Raw genomic sequence first — 17,901 nt, forward strand, 5'->3', positions numbered from 1 at the left:
TAGAAGCAAGAATGGTCTAGCATTACAAGGTCAGTGCTTACAGGTGGATAGTTCAAAGCACGTAAAATTACCACCACTGCCTAAATATGTCTTGATTTGGTCGCATAGTTAACTTACATTTTCATTCTAGCACATCTGAAGGAAGTTGATCGCATTGACTTCCTGGGGGCTGTTTTCAAGCCTGCTGAGATTAATTAAATCAAACCCCATGTGACAATTATTCTAAAGCAAAGTGGTTTATTAAATTTTGGTGCATGCTGGACTTCCGAATTGAAATTATTCAAATAGATGATTACGGTTTTGTTGATTTCATGCTATGGGAGTTTAATACCATTTTTTTGGTTTTTATGGGCAGATACTACCAATCTCTTAGTTTTTCTTTCCTGCTGGGATGAAGAACCTCTAAAGGAAGAAGGAAATGGCCTATTGTGAGTAAGACAGTGCTGTTTTCTCAGCGTTCTTGGAAAGCGATCTCTGTAGAGGCCAGGTTTTGCTCTCTACACAGTGCAGATTGGGGATTTTTAAGAACCTTTTGTGTCACTTGGAACACTTTCCTTCTGAGATGAGATAGTGGGTATCTGTGCAGATCAGTCTGGAATAAAGAACACTGTGAAAGGAGACCTGGTTCAGCAGGAGGGTTCCCAGTCCCTCGTCATACTGAGCTGGGACAGCCCCCTTTTCTGTGTATGTCCGGGTCACCTGGGAAGACCTGGGAAGCAGTTTAGTCTTTAGTGAGGGAAAATTTAAAAAACTGACAAAACACTTGAAACCATGTGTTTTTGTTACTGTTTCTTCCAAACAGAAGAGTGTTCTTTTATGTGATTGTTTAGAGAGAATTGGATCACCCAGCGACCAGTTATGTCACATGCCTGGTACAGATCTTCCTCTGCCTTGTGTAAACTCATCACTGCAGGACTCAGAAAGAATGAGCTTGGAACACACTTCTCGTGGATTGTTAGTTGGAAAGAGAGGTGCCCATTGGGAGAATCCTATAGTTCTCTCCTCAGATGAATGAGAAATTCAGATTTGTGGCCGGACCACCCGCTCACTAACTGCTCACTAGAAGATCTGGATAGTTTCAGATTCCCAAGGAAGCAACTGTTTTGCACCTAAGGGCAAAGGTACTTGGGAAGCATTGTCCATTGGCTGCCTCATGTTTTCAGTGCTGCTGTTTGGCAAGAGGGGAAGGAAGATGGTGAAGTGGTGATCCTCATCTCAGAAGCCACAGGGCAAATCTGATGGCATCTGCTGCTTTCATGTGGAGGACAGAGCAAGGAGAATCAGTGCTGGGAAGGCTTTCTCTCCCTGACGTGTCTCATGTATGGCATTATGACTACAATGCCTCTTGTTTCTCCCACAGTGTAATGCAGATAACAGTGGAAAGGTTTCAAGGGTTAGGTGAATGGTTTCAAAGGAAGCGGTATAGAGAGGGCGGATAATTACCGATGGCCTGACGGGCAGGTGGCCACATCTGCTTGCTGGTGTGTGACTAGGTAATCTATGCTGGAATTCATACAGACTTCTGATATTGGTCCTAGGCTCTTCCTACTGAACCTGTCCACATCCATCGTGGGGATATTCGGCAAAAAGGCATACCCAAATCCCAGTGATTGGTTATGTGGGAGACAACGGTACATAAATTGTTTTCAATAACTAGAGTGATGTTGGTAAAAGTGGACATCTGACACAGAAGACGCAGGAGTTTGCTGAAGAAGGGAGTGGGGATTTGAGAGTTAAGGCAATATATAATTGTATTTGTTAAGAGTTTTAAATTCCTGCTTGTTAATTTTTTTAATTGAACTTTTCATTTTGAGATAATTGTAGGTATACATGTGTGATGTAGTACAATGATATTTACATGATACAGTCCAGCATCACTACTAGGATATTGACATTGATAAAATCAAGATACAGACATTTCCCATCACCACGAGGATCCCTCATGTTGTCCTTTTATGGCCACACCCACTTCCTTTTTGTCCCCACTCTTTCCTTGCCCTCTAGCAACCACTAATTTGTTCTCATATAATTTTGTCATTTAAGAAATGTTACAAAATCGGAACATAGTGTGTTTGGGATTGCTTTTCTCACTCAGCATAATGCTCTGAAGATCCTACTTCTTCAGACGTGTGGTTTGCAAATATGTTCTCTGACTAGTTTTGCCTTTTAGCTCTTAACCAGGTTCTTTGCAGAATAGAAGTTTTTAATTTTCACGAGGTCCAATTTATTGATTTGTTTTCCCTTTTCTGGATCATGTTTTTCATGTCAGGTCTAAGAAGAGCAAGAACTCTTTGAAGATTTTCTTCTATTTTTTTTTTAAGTTTTATAGTCTTACATTTTAAATTTAAATTTATGATCTTTTCAGAATGCCTGGGTGGCTCAGTCGGTTAAGCATCTGCCTTTGGCTGGGATCATGATCCCAGAGTCCTGGGATGGAGTCCCATGTTAGGCTCCTTGCTCAGTGGGGAGCCTGCTTCTCCCTCTGCCTGCTGTTCCTCCTGCTTATGCACTCTCTCTTTCTGACAAATAAATAAGTAAATAAAATCTTTAAATTTATGATCTTTCTGAGTTTTTGTATAAGGCGTGAGACTTAGGTCATGATCTTGGTGGTTTTGTTTGTTTCTTTTCTTTACTTTCTTTTTTTTTCTGCCTGTGGATATCTAGTTGCCCCAGCACTTTTTTGTTGAACAGACTGTCCCTCTTCCATTTAGTTGCTTTGCACCTTTATAAAAGATCACTGGGCATATTTATGTAGGTCTTTCTCTGGGTTCTCTTTTCTGTCCCCTTGAGCTATACCTCAGCCAGTATTACAGTCTTGATTCTTATAGTTAGGAGTCTTGAAATTGGGTGGACTGATTCCTCTCATTTTCTTTTTCTTTTTCAAAATCATTTTAGCAATCCTAGCTCTGTTCCCTTTCTGTATAAATTTTAGAATAATCTCATATCTACAAAAAAATCTTGCTGGAATTTCGGGAGAATCAGCATCTTTAGTGTTGAGTCTTTCAATCAATAAACACAGTGTATCTTTCCATTAATTTCATCATCATTTTGTAGTCTTCAGCATATAATTCCTGTTCATGATTTAGATTTAGACCTAAGTACTTCATTTTTTGAGTGGTTATAAATAGTATTATATTTTTTACTGAGATAAAATTAGTATGTAATAGTTTCAAGTGTGCCATAGTTTGACATCTGTATGCACTATGTGATCACCGCTAAAAGTCTAGTTACCATCCATCACCATACAATTGACCTCCTTCACCCATTTTGCACCCCCCACCCCTTTCTCCTCTGGTAACCACCAATCTGTTCTCTGTATCTGTGAGCTTGATTTTGTTTTGTTGGTTTGTTTAAACTTCACATATGAGTGAAATCTTACCGTGTTTGTCTTTCTCTGTCTGACTTATTTCACTTAGATTAATACCTTCAAGGGCCATAATGGTATTGTATTTTAAATTTTGATGTCCATGGATTCATTGCTGTATATAGAAATACAGTAGATTTTTTGGTATGTTTAGCTTGTATTCTGCAATCTAGCAGAGCTCATTCATTAGCTCTCGGAATTTTTTGGTAGATTCCTTGGGATTTTCTATGTAGACAGTCATGTCCTCTGCAAATAGGGATGGTTTAATTTCTGCCTTTCCAATCCATATGCCTTTTATTTCCTTTTCTTGCCTTATTGCACTGGCTAGAACTTCTAGCATTATGTTGGATAAGAGAGTGAGAGCAAACATCCTTGTCTCTTGTTTCTGATCTTAGGAGAAAAGCATCCTATCTTTCACAGGTTTTTGGTTGATGCTCTTTAGCAAGTTGAAAAAGCTCCCCTGTATTCCTGTTGTTGTTGTTGTTGTTGTTTTTTAATGATGAATGGGTGTTGAATGTTATCAGATACCTTTTCTGTCAGTTGATATGATCATATGATTTTTTTCTTTAGCCTGTTAATATGGTAGATTATATTGATTAATTTTCAAATATTGAAAAACTCCTGGATCCCTGGAATAAACCGAAGTGCATATAAGCCTCATTTGTTCGTGTGCATAATTATGTTTATATATTGCTGAGTTCTAGTTTGTTAATCATTCTTGTGTCTATATTCATAAGGATTATTATATCTGTAGTTGTGGTTTTTTTGGAGAGAGGAGTATTATCTTTTTCTGGTTTTGGTACCAGGGTAATAATAACTTCATGAAATGAAGAGTAGAGAAGTATTTCCTCCTCTTTAATTTCCTGGAACGGATTGTATAGAATTGGTGTTAACTCTTTTTTAAACATTTGGCAGTATTTCAGTGAGATTCTCTGAGCCTGGAGATTTCTCTTTTGGTAGTTTTGAAATTGCAAATTCAATTTCCTTAATGGTTCAGGGCTGTTGAAGTTATGTATTTCGTATTGTGTGAATTTTGATAGTTTGTATTTTTTTGAGCAAATGGCCCATTTTGTCTAAATTATCAAATTTGTGTGGAAAGAGCCGAGATGCCCTTCAACAGATGACTGGATTAAGAAGTTGTGGTCCATATACACAATGGAATATTACTCAGCTATCAAAAAGAACGATTTCTCAACATTTGCTGCAACATGGACGGCACTGGAGGAGATAATGCTAAGTGAAATAAGTCAAGCAGAGAAAGACAATTATCATATGGTTTCTCTCATCTATGGAACATAAGAATTAGGAAGATCGGTAGAAGAAAGGGATAGAGAAGGGGGGATAATCAGAAGGGGGAATGAAGCATGAGAGACTATGGACTCTGGGAAACAAACTGAGGGCTTCAGAGGGGAGGAGGGTGGGGGAATGGGATAGACTGGTGATGGGTAGTAAGGAGGGCACATATTGCATGGTGCACTGGGTGTTATACGCAACTAATGAATCATCGAACTTTACATAAAAAACCAGGGATGTACTGTATGGTGACTAACATAATATAATAAAAAATATTAAAAAAAAGTTTCCTTCAAAATTAGCAAATTAAAAAAAATTATGTATATAGAGTTATTCATAATATTCCCTTTTTGGCCTTTTTATGTCTCGGGGGTCTGTAGTGATATCTTATTTCATTATCAATGTTGGTATATTATGTCTTCTTCTTCTTCTTTTTTTTTTTTTCTTTGTCTGTCTTGTTAGAAGTTGGTGAATTTTATTAATCTAAAAGAGCCAGCTCTTGGTTTAATTGATTTTCTCTATTTTTCTATTTTCAATTTCTTTTTATCTGCTCTTACCTTTGTTGTTTTCTTCCTTTTTCTTTCTTTGGGTTTATTTTGCCCTTTTTCTAGGTTTTTGAGGTGGGAGTTTACTGATTTGAGAAGTTTCTTCTTTCTTTATGTATTCATTTCATGCTATAAATTTCCCTCGGATCCCTGCTTTAGGTGTATCCTACAAGTATGTGTTTCATTTTCATTTTCAATCAGTTAAATGTTTTTTTTTTTTTTTTATTTCGTTTTGACTTTTTTGACCTGTGGATTATTTACATGCATATTGTTTACTTTCCAAATATTTGGATATTTTCCTGTTCTCTCTCTCTTACTGATTTCTACTTTATTCCATTTTGGTTGGAGAATATATTCTATGTGATTTCAGTTTTTAAAATCTTTTTGAAGTTTGTTTTATAGCCCAAGATATTGTCTGTCTTCATATATGTTCCATACACTCTTTTTTTTTTTTTTTAAGATTTTATTTATTTGTTTGACAGAGATAGAGACAGCCAGCGAGAGAGGGACATAAGCAGGGGGAGTGGGAGAGGAAGAAGCAGGCTCATAGCGGAGGAGCCTGATGTGGGACTCGATCCCATAACGCCGGGATCACGCCCTGAGCCGAAGGCAGACGCTTAACCGCTGTGCCACCCAGGCGCCCTGTTCCATACACTCTTGAACAGAGTCTGTATTCTGCTGTTGTAGGATGTAGTGTGCTATAAATACCTCATCCTGTTAGTTGATGCTGATACTCCTGAAATGGAGTGTTGGAATGATGTTGGTTGTAGTTGTTTTTTTGTTTTTGTTTTCCTTTTTTCTGGTAATGGAAGGGGAATGAGGATTAGATAGCAGAGAATTTGAAGTCATATGGTCCAGCAGAAATAAGGAGACCAAAAGTCTGTATTGCCAATTTAAGGTAACTGACAACCATCCAAGGATCTGAGTAGAGTTTATATTCGCCACTGAAAATGTAAGTACTAGATGGCCATTTCATCCAACCATTGTTTTAGAATTAGAAAGTCTGAAGAAAACCAAGCCTGATCTGAAAATCAGAGGTTAGACAGCTGATGTTGCCGACCAGGACTGGAAGAAAAGGATATGTTTTAAGTTTGTTTGGATTACTTCTTGTTGAATAGTATTTATGAGTTAACTAACTTATTGTTTACTAAGTACTTACTTGATCATTACTTTAATTAGATCCAGAGCAGAGAAGTTGCTTATTAATATAAAAGCTAGACTAATTTATTCTAAAACATTTGTTGTGTAACTCCTCTATTCCTGATGTGGCACTAGTTCCTGAGGATATAAAAATAAACTAGAGCAACATGGACTTAAGTGTCCTTTATTCTCCCACAGAAGGAAAACCTAGAAATCCCAATGGCTAAGACTGACTTCTAGGAAATATAAGAGTAAATTCAACCTTGAAGATTATTTTAGTTTCACATGCTACAACTTAAATTTGAAAAATAATATTAAAAATGCTTTGCAGGAGAAGTATGTTTTATTACATGGTTATCTAGTGGCTTTCAATTAAAGCCTGGTATTTCTTGCATGTCTCCTGTGTGCCAGGCACTGAAATGGGTACAGGGGGGGCAGGGTTTGCGCAGCCCCTTATCTTGAGCCTGATAGAAAGATAGAAGCCAGATATAAATTTCTCGAACTTATATTCATCTTTGTGTTTTATTTCTTAAGAAATAGACGCTTCCATGTATAATGGAAAATTTTATTTACATCTTTTTTTTAAGAACACAACTTTATAAAGAATGTCTGTGTAAGTTGTGTTGAACTTAAATGTAAACAGATCTGGTATCGATATCAACACTGAAGTTACTTCAGGTCGTTTTGTAAACACACCTATTAGTTTAACCTGTTTAACCAGGTACAGTTACAGAAGGGCAACAAAGACCTTGGTCTATTACTTTTCATGTAACACCACAGAAAGTGAGAAAATACAGCTAAATTTATCGTAGTCTTTGCTTTCTTTTTCCCCATGACATCATAGTTTCCCTTTAATATCTGTTTTTCAGATCATGAAAACATGTTATTTTCCCAGACAACCAGTTGCTTTGATTAATGGGGCCAGGTCAGTCCAAGGACAGATTAAACACACAGGAACCTGGCATGATTCCTAGAAATGATCCTCAGTCTTCCTTCTCTCACCTTGGGGCCCTTTAATTACTGTGTTTTCTGTGAAAGTAGAATTTTCTAAAGAAGCTCCATATATCAGAATAAATGATAGATGTTTGGTTGATAAGCTATTAATTGTTAACAAATAATGAGCTCATGCTTCATTTTATATCACTTTATTAACCAGTCTCCTCCCTTCTTCCTTGTATAAAAAGAAGTTGAGAGTGGTACTGTCTACTCAACTTCTTTATTATTCCTTGGTTAATCAAAGCATGGTGGTCATGAACATTGCTTTCCTGATTCACCATTACTTTTGACTGTTACATTAAGTTCTTACAGATATTTAGAAGAAAGTGGTCAGATACTTTCATCGTAATTTAGGCATGTATCAGTTAGTGTGGCTGATACGGTTTGCCTTCTGTAAATCTTATAACTTCTTTGAGCCTTTCTGTAAAATGGGTCTGGCTGATAATAAGTGACCCCACCTATTTATTATGGCTATTTTCATTATAACATGCTAGTCTGTGAGCACCAGAAGATTGATAGTTATGGTTGATTTATCTCTGTCTCTCTAGTCTGTGACAGCCCAGATGTTGCAAATGCTTATGCCGTTCGGGGCCAGGCAGGTAACAGAGGAGCTATGCAGTCTCACATGGAGACCCCATAGGTTTCACCTTTAGGGTCCGCAGGGAATGTGGCCCAGTGTTAGCAAACCCTCCTGTTTTCCAAGAGAATCCAGAAATCTGCATTTTAAGTGAAATCTCTCTATTCTTAAATATTGCAAATTATTCGGTTTTTAAAAAATTCCTTGTGTAGGCCAAACAAGTCGTGGGCACTAGAAAATTCAACCCAAAGCCAATGCTTTGCTACCTGAGCGTGCTCTTAAAAAGTGTTCATTGAATTAACAGCAGTGAACAATAATTTCATTGAATTATTGAGCTCCTTTATGGTATGGCTGCCATGAATAGAGATTGTTTTGTTACTTCTGAGGAGCATACATCTATCTTCTTACAGTAAGAGCTTTTTTTACGAGACAATTATGGTGTTACTTATACAGAATTATTAAAAGCACAACTGATAACAAGTACCATAATAAATGAGCTTACTATGTGCCATGATGGCTAGGAAGGTATTATTATCCATATTAAAAAGATGCACAAATGGAAGATCAGGAAGTTTAAATAATGACCCAAGCAGATACGTTCTGCCCAATGGCTGAGCTGAGATTATAACCAAGCAGTTCATACTGTACCATTCCTGTGTGTTATCACCTTTTGTCCAGATTAAGAATGAGTTGGCACTGCAGCAAAGCAACTAGCCTTATTATTATTTTTTAAAACAGCTTTGGAAATATAATTGACATACCATATGGTTCATTCATTTAAAGTGTAAAATTGAGTTGTTTTAGGTATAGTCAGAGAGTCATGCCAATCATCACCACTGTCAATGTTAGAATATTTTCAGCACCCTAGAAGGGAGCCCTGTACCTGTTAGTAGTCACTCCCCATTTCCCCCCAAACCCTAGAGCCTAGGCATTGACTCATCTACATTCTGTCACTATAGATTTGCCTTTTCTACACATTTCGTATACAAGGAATCCTGCACCACGTGGCCTTTGGTATTGGCTTTTGTCACTCAGCATGGCATTTCAAGGATTGTGCATGTGAGCATGTATCTATCAGTCCTTCGTTTCTCTTGAGTAGTGAATAACATTCCATTGCATGCATATATTACATTGCATTTGTTCACCAATTTATGGCCATTTGGGTTGTTTGTATTTCTTGGCAATTATGGATAGTGCTGCTATGAACATTTGTGTCCATGTATTCCTGTAGACATATGTTTTTATTTCCCTGGGGTAAAACTGGCATTGCTTGGATACATGGTAACTCTATGTTTGACCTTCTGAGGAGCTGTCAGACTGTTTCACGGAGACTGAACCATTTTACGTTCCCACCAGCAATGTATGAGGATTTCAATTTCTCCACTTACTCACCAACACTTGTGTGTATTTTTAAAAATTGTGATTAAATTCACATATCGAAATTTTCCATCTTAGCCATTTTAAAGTTCAGTAGTGTTAAGTACATTCACATTGTGTACAACCATTACTGCCATCCATCTCGGTAACCCTTTTCATCTTATAGAGCTGAAACTGTGTACCCATTAAACAATAACTCTCCAGTATCCTCTGCTCCCAGCCCCTGGCAGCCATTAGTACATTATACCAAAATTTCTTTATGATTTTGACTACTATAAATACCTTTTGTCAGTTGAATCATACAATATTTGTATTTTTGTCACTGGCTTATTTCACTTAGTAGAATGTCCTCAAGGTTCATCCGTGCTGTATCATATGTCAAAATTTCTTTCCTTTTTAAGACTGAATAATATGCCATTATATGTATATGCCACATTTTCTTTATCCATTCTTCCATTGACGGACATTTGGGTTACTTCCACCTTTTTTTTTTTTTTTAAAGATTTTATTTATTTATTTGACAGAGATAGAGACAGCCAGTGAGAGAGGGAACACAAGCAGGGGGAGTGAGAGAGGAAGAAGCAGGCTCCCAGCAGTGGAGCCTGATGTGGGGCTCGATCCCAGAACACTGGGATCACGCCCTGAGCTGAAGGCAGATGCTTAATGACTGAGCCACCCAGGAGCCCCTACTTCCACCTTTTGGCTATTGTGAATAACGCTGCTGTGAGCATGGGTGTACAGATGACTCTTTGAAATCTCGCTTTCATTTCTTTTGGGTTTGTATAAGTGGAATTGCTGAATAATTTCTAACTTCATCTCGCTGTGTTCAGAGAAGATGTTTTGTATGATGGAAGATGTTTTTGTATGATCTTTTTAAGTCTTAAGACTTAATTTGTGGGGGCGCCTGGGAGGCACAGCGGTTGGGCGTCTGCCTTCGGCTCAGGGCGTGATCCCGGCATTATGGGATAGAGCCCCACATCAGGCTCTTCCTCTGTGAGCCTGCTTCTTCCTCTCCCACTCGCCCTGCTTGTGTTCCCTCTCTCGCTGGCTGTCTCTATCTCTGTTGAATAAATACATAAAATCTTTAAAAAAAAAAAAGACTTAATTTGTGACCTTACATTGGTCTATCCTGGAAAATGACCTGTGTGCCCTTGGGAAGAATGTATGTGCTGTTGTTGGAGGAAGTGTTTTGTGTCTGTCAGATCTAGTAGTTTATCATGTTGTTTAAATTCTACATTACTTCTGGTTGTTCTGTGCATTACTGTGAGTGGGGTATTGAAGTCTGTATATCTCCCTTCAGTTCTGTCAGTTTTTCCTTCATATATTTTTGTGATCTGAAATTACCAATGTTACTTTTTTTTAAGTCTGGTATAGTTAACATACAGTGTTCCATTAATTTAGTTTCAGGTGTACAGTATAGTGATTCAACAATTCTGTACATTACTCTGTACTCATCATGATGTGTGCTCTTAATCCCGCTTCACCTACTTCACCCATCCCCACACCCACCTCCCCTCTGATAACCATCTGTTTGTTCTCTATATTTAAGAGTCTATTTTTTATTGTCTCTTTTTTCTTTGTTTGTTTCTTAAATTCCACATGAGTGTAATCAGACGGAATTTGTCTTTCTCTGACTTAACTTCTCTTAGCATTATACTCTCTAGATCCATCTATGTTGTTGCAAAATGGCAAGATTTCATTCTTTTCTATAGCTGAGTAATATTCCACTGTGTATGTATATCACTTTTTATCCATTCATCTATCTATCTATGGACACTTGGGCCACTTCCGTAATTTGGCTATTGTAAATAATGCTGCAGTAAACATAGAGGTGCATATGTCTTTTTGAGTTAGTGTTTTCATATTCTTTGGGTAAATATCCAGTAGTGGGATTACTGGATCATTTGGTAATTCTATTTTTAATTTTTGAGGAAACTCCATACTGTTTTCCACAGTGGCTGCACCAGTTTGCATTCCTGTTAATAGTGCACAAGAGTTCATTTTTCTCCACATCCTTGCCAACAGTTCTATCTTGTGTTTTTGATTTTAGTCATTCTGACAGATGTCATTGTGTTTTTGATGTTCATTTCTCTGATGATGAGTGATGTTGAGCTTCTTTTCATGTGTCTGTTGGCCATCTTTGAAGAAATGCCTGTTCATGTCTTTTGCCCATTTTTTTAATTGGATTATTTGTGGGGTTTTTTTGGTGTTGGGTTGTAGAAGTTCTTTATATATTTTGGATACTAACCGTTTATCAGATTGTCATTTGCAAATATTTCTCTCATTCAGTAGATTGTCTTTCAGTTTTGTTGATAGTTTCCTTTGCTGTGCAGAAGCCTTTTATTTTGATGTAGTCTCAGTTTATTTTTGCTTCCTTCATATATGTTGATGGTCTGTCATTAAGTGTGTAAATGTTTATAATTGTCATTTCTTCTTGCCGTATTGAATGTTTTATTAATATATAATGTCCTTCTTTGTCTCTTGTAAACTTTATATATTTAAAGTCTATTGTATCTGATATTAGTATAGCTAACCCTGTTCTCTTTTTGTTACTATTTCCATGGAATATCTTTTTCCATTCTTTCACTTTTAGGCTTTTTGTGTCTTTGGGTATAAAATGAGTCTCTTGGAGAAAGCATATAGTTGATTATGTGTTTTTATTCATTCTGCCAATCTCAGTCTTTTGGGGGAATTTAACACATTTACATTTAAAGTAATTACTAAAGAGGGACTTAACTTCTGTCATTGAGCTATTCGTTTTCTATATGCCCTATAGGTTTTGTTTTGTTTTGTTTTGTTTTGTTTTTTTGTCCTTCACTTCCTGGATTACTGTCTTCTTTTGTTTATAGTTGCTTTTTTTTGTAGTGAAATGTTTAAATTCTTTTATCATTTTCTTTTGTGTATTCTATAGGTATTTTCTGTTTTTTAAAAGATTTATTTGAGAGAGAGTGAATGTGTGTGCGACTGGGAGGGGGCAGAGGAAGAGCATCTCAAGCAGACTCCCCACTGAACACGGAGCCTGAGGCAGGGCTCAATCTCACAACCCTGAGATCAAGACCTGAACTGAAACCAAGAGTTGGACAGTCAACTGACTGAGCCACGCAGGTACCTTGCTATAGCTATTTTCTTTGTGGTTACCATGAGGATTACATTTAACGTCCTGAAGTTATAACACTCTAATCTGAATGTATACCATCTTAACTTAATAACATATAAAATCTCTGCTCCTTTATAGGTCCGTCTCTACCCCTTTTGGTTGTTGATATCACAAAATTACAACATTATACACTGTGAACCCCAAAACATAAACCAGTAATTCTTTTAAATGCATTAGCCTCTTAAATCATATAGACACAAGATTTGTAGTTACAAACCAAAGTTACAGTACTATTAGCTTTTATAATTTCCCATGTATTTACCTTTATAGAGATGTTAATTTCTCCATATGGTTTTGAATTACTGCCTAGTGCCCTTCCATTTCACTTTGCAGGAATTCCTTGAGCATTTCTTGCAGGGTAGGTGTAGTGGTCACAGACTCCCTCAGTTTGTCTTCATCTGGGAATGTCTTAATTTCTCCCTTATTTCAGAGGGCTGGTTTGCTCAATATGAGATTCTTGGTTGACAGTTTTCTTTTAGCCCACTGATATATTTGTCCCTGTCTTCTGGCCTCCAGAGTTTCTAAGGAGAAATCTGATGATTTTGATAAGGATCCATTTTATTTGAGGATTTCCTTCTCTCTTGCTGTTTTGTTGTAATATGTCTCAGTGTAAATCTTTGAGTTCATCTTACGGGGTTTGCTGTGTTTCATGAATATTTATATTCATCAAATTTGAGAAATTTTGAGCCATTTTTTTCCAAATATTTTCTCTGCTCCTTTTTCTCTCTTACTCCTGTAATATGTATGTTGGTCCATTTGATAATGTCCCACAGGTCTCTTAGGTTCTGTTTGCTTCTCCTCTATCTTTTTCCTTTCTGTTCCTCAGACTATAATTTCCATTGTCCTGTCTTCAAGTTTACTATTATTTCTTCCGCTTGCTCATATCTGACTTTAGATCCCTTTCATGAACTTTTCATTTCAGTTATTTTAATTTTCAGCTGCTGAATTTCTTTTTGGTTTCTTTTAAATCCCCTTACTGATATTTCCATTTCGCTCATGTTATTTTCTTTATTTTTTCCACAGCTCCCTTTAGTTCTTTGAGCATCTTTAAGACTGTTATTTCAAAGTCTTTGCCTAATAGGTCTGCCATTGGTCTTTTTAAGGGACATTTTGTTTTGTTTTGTTTTGTTTTCCTTTGGGCCATGCTTTACTGCTTCTTTGTATGCCTTGGGATTTTTTTTTCTTTTTAATGAACACTGGACATTTGAATGGAATAATGTGGTAACTCTGGAAATCAGATTCTTCCCCTTCCTTAGGGTTTGCTGCTTTTTGGTATTGTTTTTGTGGTTTAGATTTTTATAGGCTAGCTCTGTGCTGAGGACTGGCCTGAGGTGTAAACTTAATGACCTCTCATTTTCTGAGCCTTTCTGTGGGCATGCTTAGTCACTTTCTGATTTTCCCTGTATATACAGTTGTATTAAATGTCCTAGTCTTTAATGTCTGGATCCCTAAAATGAAAAAGACAAAAAATGAAGCTAGGGGAGAAAGGAATACAGGTTCCTTTAAATCTCCTGGAAGTCACTTCAGCTAGAGGGGGAGGGGCTTGCAACAATGTAGGGGAGGTGGAACAATAATGGCTGCCTGCCTCCTTGTCTGCAGCTCTGTGATCAGAAGCAGCAATCAGCACAGATCCCTGATATTTAGAGGGATCCCTTTTTGCCCACCCTGGCTCCTATAAACTGTGTGCAAGCTGTTGCAGGAACACAGACACAGCTGCCTGCCACATGGCTGGGAGTGGGGATGGCTAGCTGCTGTGGTGCTAAGAGCTGAAATTGACCAACATTAATGGCAGTTTAACATCCAAGTCTTCCCCTGGAAGCAAGCTTTCAGTGGTATCCAGAATTCCAAAATGGTTATATCAGACAGATTCTACCACTGCAGTTGTTGTCTATGTGGGGAGATGGATTTTTGCCACTTCCTATTCCACCATATTCCCACTTGGTTTTCATTTGCATTTTTCTGATATATAATGATGTTGAACATCTTTTTGTATGGTTATTATCTATTTGTATAACTTTGGAGGAATAATCTATTCGAGCTCTTTGCCCATTTTTAAAAAAGATTTATTTATTTATTTGAGAGAGAGAGAGTGAGCATGTATGTGTGGGAGAGTGGGGATGGGGCAGAGGGAGAGAATCTTCAAGCAGACTCCCCGCTGAGTGTGGAGTTCAGCTTGGGGTTGGATCTCATAACCAACAAGATCATGACCTGAGCTGAAACCAAGAGTAGGTCACATAACTGACTGAGCCACCCATGCTCCCCTCTTTCCCCATTTTTTAGTTGGGTTATTTGCTGTTTTGTTGTTGAGTTATAAGAGTTTTTTAAATATATATTCTGGATACTAGACACTTATCAGATATATGATTTGTAAATACTTTCTCCCATAGGTTGTCTTTTCACATGTTTGGTAGTGTCCTTGACATCAAAGTTTTTCATTTTGATGAAATCCAATTTACCTATTTTGTTCTTGTTTGTGCTTTAAGTGTCATACCTCAAAAACCATTGCCTAATCCTAGGCCATGAGGAGTTACTCATATATCCTCATCTTAGAGTTTTACAGCTTTAGCTCTTAAGTTTAGATCCACGCTTCATTTTTACTTAAATTTTACTTAAATTTGTATGAAAAGAAAGATGCAATTGCATTTTTTTGCATGTGGATATGTATTTATCCCAGCACCATTTATTGAAAAGTCCATTCTTTCCCCGTTCAGTGTTCTTGGCACCTTTGTTGAAAATGAATTGACCATGAATATGGAAGTTTATTTCTGGACTCTCAGTTCTGTTTCCATTGATCTGTATGTCTGCCCTTATGCCAGCGCTACGTTGCGTTGATTAGTATAGTTTTATAGTAAGTTTTGAAACTATAAAGTGTAAGTTCACTAACTTTGTTCTTTATCAAGATTGTATTGGATGTTCTGTGTCCCTTGATCTTAATATGACTTTTAGGATCTGCTTGCCAGTTTATGCAAAGTAGTCAACTGAGGGTTTGTTTTTTTTTTAAAAGATTTCATTTATTTATTTGAGAGAGAGACAGAGTGTGAGAGAGAGCACGAGCAGGGTGAGGGGCAGAGGGAGAAGCAGACTCCCTGCTGAGCAGGGAGCCTGTTGTGGGGCTTGATCCCTGGACTCCATGATCATGACGGGAGCCGAAGGCAGACACTTAACCAACTGAGCCACCCAGGTGCCCCGAGGTTTTGTTTTTGTTTTTGTTTTTGTTATTGTTTTTTGAGAGAGCCTGTGCATGTGTGCACATGAGTGTGGGGGAGGGGCAGAGGGAAAGGGAAGGAGAGAATCTTAAGCAGACTCCATATCCAGCATGGACCCCAATCTCACTATTCTGAGATCATGACCTGAGTGGAAACCAAGAGTCAGGTGCTTAACTGACTGAGCCACCCAGGTGCCCTCTCAACTGAATTTTGATAGGAATTGCATTAAATCTGTAGATTAATTTGAAGAATATTGCTCTTTTAACAATATTAAGTTTCCATTCCATGAATCAGTTATTGAAATCTTTAATTTCTTTTAATAATATAGTTTTCAGAGTATAAGTTGTACACTTCTTTTGTTAAATTAATTGCTTTCCTTTTTTTTTTTAGAGGGGGGTGCTAGCTTGGGGGGGAGGGGCAGAGGGAGAGAGAGAATCTTAGACTCTGCATTGAGCTCAACATGGGGCTTGATCTCACGACCCCAAGATGATGACCTGAGCCGAAATCAAGAGTCGGATGCCCAAATGACTGAGCTATCCAGGTGTCCCTAGAATTGCTTTCTTAATTTCCTTTTTTTTTTTTTTTTTAAAGATTTTATGTATTTAATGGAGAGAGACACAGCAAGAGAGGGAACACAAGCAAGGGGAGTGGGAGAGGGAGAAGCAGACTTCCCACTGAGCAGGGAGCCCAATGCGGGACTTGATCCCAGAAGGCAGATGCTTAACGGCTGAACCACCCAGGCTCCCCTTAATTTCCTTTTGGATTGTTCATTGCAAATGTATAGGAATGCAGTTGATTTTTAAAAAGTATTTATCTTTTATCTTTTATCTTAACTGATGTTGTTTATTAGTCCAATAATTTTTTAATGTTATCCTTAGGACTTTATACCTATAAGATCATTTTTTTTTTTTCAAATAGAGTTAGTTTTACCTCTTCCTTGCCAATATGGATGCCTTTTATTCACTTTCTTGCCTAATTGCCCTGGCTAGAACCTCCAGTATGGTGTTGAGTAGAAATAAGTAGAAATGGTGACAGCAGGCATATTATCATTCCTGGTCTTGGGGGGAAAACATCCAGTCTCTCACCATTAAGTATGATGGTTAGCTTGTGGGTTTTATGTTGATAGACTTTATCAGGTTGCAGAAGTTCCCTTCTACTCATTTGCTGAGTGCTTTTATCATGAAGGGAAGTTTAATTTTTTTAAAGATTTTATTTATTTATTTATTTATTTATTTATTTATTTATTCGTTCATTCATTCATTTATTTGAGAGCATGAGCAGGGGGAGGGGCAGAAGGAGAGGGAGAGAGAGAATCTCAAGTAGACTCTGTGCTGAGCATGGAGCTTGATGTGGGGATCCATCCCATGACCCTGAGATCATGACCTGAGCTGAAATGAAGAATTGGGCTGGGGTGCCTGGGTGGCTCAGCCGTTAAGTGTCTGCCTTTGGCTCAGGTCATAAACCCAGGGTCCTGGGATCAAGTCCTGCATTGGGCTCCCTGCTCTGCGGGAAGCCTGCTTCTCCCTCTCCCATTCCCTTTGCTTGTGTTCCCTTTCTCTCTGTCTCTCTCTGTCAAATAAATAAATAAAATCTTAAAGAAAAAAAAAAGAGGAGTCCACTGACTGAGCCACCCAGGTGCCCCAAGTTTAATTTTTCAAATGTTTTTTCTTTTGAGATAATTATGTAATTTTTTTTCCTTTATGGATATGATATTGATATAGTACATTAACTGATTTCTTTTAAACATTTTCTTTATTTGGCAGAGAGAGCACAATTGGGGGGGGGCAGCAGAGGGAGAGGGAGAAGCAGGCTTACTGTTGAGCAGGGAGCCTGACATGGAGCTTGATCCCAGGACCCTGGGATCACGACCTAAGCCGAAGGCAGACGCTTCACCGACTGAGCCACCCAGGAGGCCCCATTAACTGATTTTTGAATGTTAAGCCAACCTTGAATTTCTAGGAAAAATTCCACTTGGTCATTTTTAAATGTTCCTGGATTTGGTTTGCTGGTATTTTGTTCAGGATTTTTTGCATTTGTATTCATAAGAGATTTTAGTTTACGTTTTTCTACTCTCAGAATGTCTTTTCCTGTTTTTGTTATGAGGGTAATGCTGGCTTCATAGAATGAGTTTGGTAATGTTCTCTCCTTTTCTATTTTTTTTTGGGAGGAAGACTTTGTAAAGAAGTATTTTCCTTACATTTTTTTTTTAATTCATAGAAGAAGGTGCCCCCTTCACATTGTCCTTC

The 17,901-nt window shown here is 37.7% G+C and overlaps 1 protein-coding gene across 4 annotated transcripts in view; it reads left to right on the forward strand.

Annotated features, from left to right (window-relative positions):
- SPATA13 (spermatogenesis associated 13) overlaps positions 1–17,901 on the forward strand; it is a 330,909-nt gene that overhangs the window by 196,605 nt on the left and 116,403 nt on the right. The window contains exon 1 of one of the 4 annotated variants that reach the window (XM_057309645.1): positions 12,204–12,397. The exons of the other annotated variants lie outside the window; for them this stretch is intronic. The gene's annotated coding sequence lies outside the window, so the exon portion shown is untranslated. Of the gene's footprint in view, positions 1–12,203; positions 12,398–17,901 lie in introns of those variants that run through there. 4 annotated transcript variants of the gene reach the window in all.

Source organism: Ursus arctos, unplaced genomic scaffold (genome assembly GCF_023065955.2).
Source record: "Ursus arctos isolate Adak ecotype North America unplaced genomic scaffold, UrsArc2.0 scaffold_10, whole genome shotgun sequence".
In the NCBI taxonomy this organism is placed as follows: Eukaryota; Metazoa; Chordata; class Mammalia; order Carnivora; family Ursidae; genus Ursus; species Ursus arctos.